The sequence below is a fragment of the Rosa chinensis genome, chromosome 5 (genome assembly GCF_002994745.2).
Source record: "Rosa chinensis cultivar Old Blush chromosome 5, RchiOBHm-V2, whole genome shotgun sequence".
Taxonomy (NCBI): Eukaryota; Viridiplantae; Streptophyta; class Magnoliopsida; order Rosales; family Rosaceae; genus Rosa; species Rosa chinensis.
In genome coordinates, this window is record NC_037092.1 from 73,726,672 (window position 1) to 73,732,671 (window position 6,000).

Genomic DNA, 6,000 nt, shown 5'->3' on the forward strand with positions numbered 1-6,000 from the left:
GAAATCAGGTGGAGACCTTGACATCAGGGGGAGGTATGATGTCTACATGTTCGATCTCGAAGAGTGAAGGATGTGTTGTGCTCTTTTTGCCCTTCGACCAGGGTTATTTTTGTCCCATAGGGTTTTTGTTACCTGGTAAGGTTTTTAGTGAGGCAACGATCAAAACGTCATCACCGAGTTTGAGCGGCACAAGGGGGAGTGTTGAAGGATGTCGACTACTCCACATTCATGGGCGTTGTGCTCTTTTTCTCCTTCGACCAAGGTTGTTTTTTCCCACAGGGTTTTGATAGGAGCATTTTAATGCGACGTTTTAATGGTTATTTCCTCGTATTTACTTAAATGAATCCTTTTAGTTTAGGAAAGTTTCTTTTTCCAGTTTTTAGCAAGTTTCCATTTTAGTTTAGGAAAGTTTCCATTTTTCACTTTAAGAAAGTTTCTATTTTTCATTTTTGGAAAGTTTCTATTTTTCGTTTTAGGAAAGTTTCTATTTTTAGTAATAGTTTCTATTTTCAGGACCTCGGAGCTCAAAAGTGGAAATGAACTTACGAAATGAAAGAGGAGCTAGCAAACGTTAAGAGGAGTAAACATAAGACACAAAGGGCTACACAAATGAGCAGAAATGAAGAAATGAAGCTTTCCTGTTCCAACCAGGAAACCCGGTTCAAAAGAGGAAAGTGTACCAAGCAAGATTTCGAAGCCAACCAAGAGACTTGATCGAAATAATGATGGAAATGGTGTTGGAGATCATCATGGCTTGAAGATGACACATGGAGGCCCAAGAATCTTCTAGATTAATTATGGATTTCGGCAAAAAGGAGAAAAGCCCAATTAATTTGGGTTGTTGGACGTAATGGAGATATTTTTGGGAATTAAATCTGATTTTGCCATGGGAAATCATGAAGATAATGTGAAAAATCAAGAAGAAATCAAGGAAAAACGTTGGAAATATTATAGGGAGAGTTTCAAGGGATTGTGCAACAAGAAAAAGCTCAAAACAAGTCCAGATTCGTTCCTAAATCCCCTCAATATATTTTGGACGAAAATAAGGAATAAAATCTGCATTTTGTGATGAAAATCAAGAGGAAATCAAGGGATGACGTTAAAGGTAGTCCATGGAGAGATTTAAGGAAGAAAAGGTTAAAAAACAAGTTCAAATTCGTTCCTACAATTCCTAAAGGAATTTTGGCCGAAAATAATGAAGAAAATCAGAATTAATTCATGGATATTCGGCAATAATATATTTGGGACTTATTTTGGAGAGTTTTGATTGGTTGGATGACACACCAGGGCTTACATTGCGCTACGTGATTGGTCGAAGCTATGCAGAATTATTAAATAATTCTTTGGGAAAATAGTAGAAGATTCGTGAAGACTTGGAGACCAAGGCCAACGTCCCCTATATATACTCCCTCATTCTTGACGTTTTACACGACACACAATTTAGAAAATTACTCTCTCATAACGTCAAGTCTCTCCATCCTCTAGTGCAAGTTCAACGTTCAAGCAAGGAAGAAGAAGAGAAGAACCAAGCCGTGAGCATCACCATCCATCATCCACCTTGAAGACTTGCTTTCAAGATTCAAGAATCCAAACGCAAAGCATCCATTCCCATCTCCATCTCACGGTGTAATTCACCCTCTTTCTTTGTAACCTTGTTTGATTTCGTTGGAATTGTTTCTAGTTGACAATAATATTTGAACAAAATTTAATTCTGAAATTTTATGATTGAATGAAGATTTCTATTCCTATGATTGTGATTCTAAGTTGCTTTTGTGAGTTTGTTCAATTAAATTTGCTTGATTGATATCTTTTATATGTTTATCTTATATGGTTCGAAACATCTAGGGTTTGCATATAATTGGTGCTAGATTTAAGTTTATGATTCACCTAATAGTTTTGTAACCTTGAATCAAAAGTAGTAAAGGCTTTGGACAAAGGTCGAATTTAATTGAAGAGGATTGCAAATAGATGAACTCTTTCATACTAGGTTGTGCACTTAAGTTGATAACCTTTCTCTTTGTTTATTGCGTTGAACATGTTTTGATTTGCTAGCTTTCTAGACTTTGATTGCATGTTTGATAGGATTGATCTTTGTGCTTTCACTTAGATTAATTAGTAAAGGAAAGTAAAATATGGGAAATCGTTTGCTTCAAATGTTTCACATGATCAACTTCTTTCTCATGACTTGGAAGAACAATTGTAGGGTTGAATCGAATTTGATTATGAATTTGGTTTTGATCTTTGTTTCTTATGTTTCATTCTTGTACTTGTGTTTTTGTATTTACTTAATTTTATTTCTTTCTTTTAATTTTCGAAACCTAAAACCTAAATCCCCCTTTTATTTTGTAAATTTGTATATACTTTATTTTGTTTTTGTAAATAATATACTTTGTCTTATTTTAATTCTTCATTTGTCTTACAATGACAGGTGTACCTTCAATCCCCGGAATAGAACGATCCCTATTTACTATATACTAACGATGACATTTTATAGGGTTAAATTATATGCTTGCTTTGAGCGTATCAGGTTTTTATTACTTGGCAAGGTTTTTGACGATGCAACTTAGAAGCGCATAGCAGAGGCAACACTATTGACATGGAATATCCAAGGGGGAGTGTTATGAATGATAATGACTATTCCTGTAATAGGTATTGCTTAATGTATGCGATTGACAGACTCGTAATGTATACGATTGACAGACTAATAATGTATGCGATTGACATACTTGTAATGTGCGATTGACATACTTGTAATGTGTGATTGATTAGTATAGCTATTATGTATTGCCTTCTGTATACATGATGTAACCCTATATAAACCTCATGGTGAGATGAATACAATACATTTTTTCCAATTCTCTACAACAGCTATGGATTTTATGTGGAAATTTTTGCCTAGATTTTATTATTGATCTGTTGGTTTAATGTTGCATTGATATGAAAGGGAGGAAACAATTTAATTGTCATTGTGTTATTGTGAAATTGTGAAGAAGCACATTTTAATTAGGATTGATTAACATAGTTGGAGATACAAGGATTGGCATGGCCGGTGCTCCTTTTTGTGTTATTATTATATATATATAATATTTGAATTACGTAAGTCTTTGCATTATATTCTCCTTTCTGTGTTATTGTTAGCTCCAGGACTCTTCTTGTGCAGACTTCTCCTTCTATTGCAAGTGTACAAGCTCTAAGTGATATGTCTTAGCTGATAACAATATAATGAATAAATTGTATGTCATCTTTACTTAATTGTATAGATAGAGTTGATCAGTTATATAGATGGACTTTAGAGTTTGATTGTATCTACTACTGTATGTAACATATATATATATATATATATATATTCAAGATACGATGAATATAATTCTTTTACTTCTCAAATTCTTCAGTTATGAAGTACAGAAAAATTGGTGTATGAATTTATTGGTTCATTGTACTTGTTACAGGGTAAGAGACCAATGAAGGAGGAGATCTGCCATTGCTTTATGCTGAAGGTATTACTCCTCCCTGCTCCAAATGTGTGGTTTCTATTACAATTGAACTGAGTACATAATAGTTTGCTTGAGGAAAATGTTGTAGGAATGTCGTAACATGTTTTGTGGTTTGTTCATTTCAGTTAATGACCAGGTGGCTTTGTCAAAAATGGATTCTGTTTTGAAGCAGACTTTGAACCGGGAATGATCATTCACCCAAACAAATGGAATGCACAATCTCAAATTAAAAGTTAGGAATGTCAATTTTTTGATAACTAGGCTACTGCAAGTTACTATGTTTGTTCATTGATATGTATTTGAGTATGAAGTCGTTGAATTGGCAAGGGACCTGCCGAAGCTTAATGACTATCTAATGAAACTATGAAGAAGTTGAGAAGTTGCACGAAGTAATCTGTTGAAGACCTTGACACAAAAATATCATGCAGTTTTTCTTTATTGAGTTGATACTAGTGAAAGAAATGCATGTATAGGCTTGTAAGTTGCAATAGGTTTTTTTATTAGGTAATGCAATAAGTTGTAGTTACATTTATAACAAACTGTAGATTTTGATTGAATGCGATGATGTATATGAATACATTTGTAGACAGCATTCATGTATTCAGCTATTTAATGGTTTTTATTAATATTATTATAATTTTTTTTTTAATAATGTGGTATTTGAAGACACCGTTCTAATGGTTGGTTAGTAATCGGTGTATAACTAAAGTTGGCAGCTGTCATATCAGCTGACATGACAACATTTTGTCTATGTTGAAAACTTGGGCACTGTTTGTATTTTGGTGCTCTATGCTGCAAAGAAAACCCCAGCAATCATCACTGTCATGCTATTGGTGGCTGCATAGTGGCTCATGAAGATTCTGGTGGCCTTTGTGAACAATGAGCACCCTTATTGGAGGGTGTCTTATAAGCATAATTCTACTTACCAGTAAGTTCCTAAAACAGAAACAAGTTTTGTATTTGGTACTCTCTTAGAAAAATTTCATTCAGTAGTAGTCTAATGTTTGTGGTTTAATATTCTGTTTTCACAAGTGACATTATAGGAGATTTATTGAAGTAGTTTTGGTTTACGATTTTGGATAATAAAACCATCAGTTTTTTCTGTTTGTTTCCTAGTTCAATTTTAGGGTTATCATGTGAGAACTTAACATCAGGTTCATCTTCGTCACTTCATTTTAAGCAGGAAACAACATATATTATTGTCCCAGTTTCTTACTGAGTTAAATTGTAAAGAATAACAAAGCCAAATTTCAATTTCTTACCATTCATGGCTCAAACTGTGATGAATATATATTAGCTTGAAGGCTGTGGTGAACAACATAGTTATCTTCATAGAGGCTGATAATGATTTTATTGGTGTTTTCTAAAGCTTCTTGACAATACCAATGGCAAAAATCATCATGCTTGCTCGTGATCATGAAAAAAATTGTATCTAAGTATCGAGAGAATTGAGGTGCCGATTTCAGGTCCAATGCATGTAGAGATGTCGTTAATTACTTCCTTATAGTGCAGCCGTCTCTTATTCCAAGAACCTCAAATTGAAAATTTTCGACATTGAGCCAATGCCAGACTTTGTGCACTGGTGCAAGTGTCAACAACTGTTGAGTTACAATGCAAAAATTCTTGTCCTTCCTGTTATCGAAACCCAGTAAGCACGAGGTATATCTTGTTAAGGGGTGAATGTCACTTTGAGGGGGTGTTTGTTTGTTTTTTTTTTTTTTTTTATTTGTTTAAAGAGGATCAAAGGGTTTCACTTCTGCCCTCATGGTGACTGAACTAACACTACTTCGTCAAGGGGGTGTTTGTGAAGAGGCGAGACAGGCTGATAATCACTAATGATTTACAAGTTATACCCTCACTAAGTGAGCAAGTACTTCTTATTTGAGAAGCTTGCAGTCACAGATAGGAATAATATTGAGGAGCTGAATTTTAAAAGAGGTAATTGTTAATTGTGGCTATTTTTTCTTATGAATGGATTTTTTCAGGTTTTGAATTTGCTTACGAGCTCTTTAGTATCAAAGACACCTTTCACCAAAACAACTGCTAAAGCATTGTTCCACACCAAATGCCCTTTTCATTTTGATCAACAAGCCACCCAGATGTGATGTTTGAATTGTTTGAACACCCAGTTTTGCTTACGATGGAATCAATTGATGATGTTTGTGTAAGCAAGAGCAATGAGGAGAGCTAGCTTGGATATGTAGTAGTTAAGAAGAGGTGATGCTTTTGTTGCTACTAAATTGGTTTGTCTGAGTATGTGTTTTGGTTTTGAGAGCAACTTTAATTTGTACTGTGACCTGCACATGGAACTATAGAAGGTCATCTCCTGCATACTTATATATGGACCTATTCTGGTTATGATTTTTGTTGTCTAACTGTGCATTGTTGAAATATGTCTTTTGCTATTTTATAAGCGCTATCTATATGCGTATGCCTCTCTGGTTTCATCCTTACAAATATTTTTTTGATCAGCTAGCCATGAGCATGAGTTATATATGCTCATCAA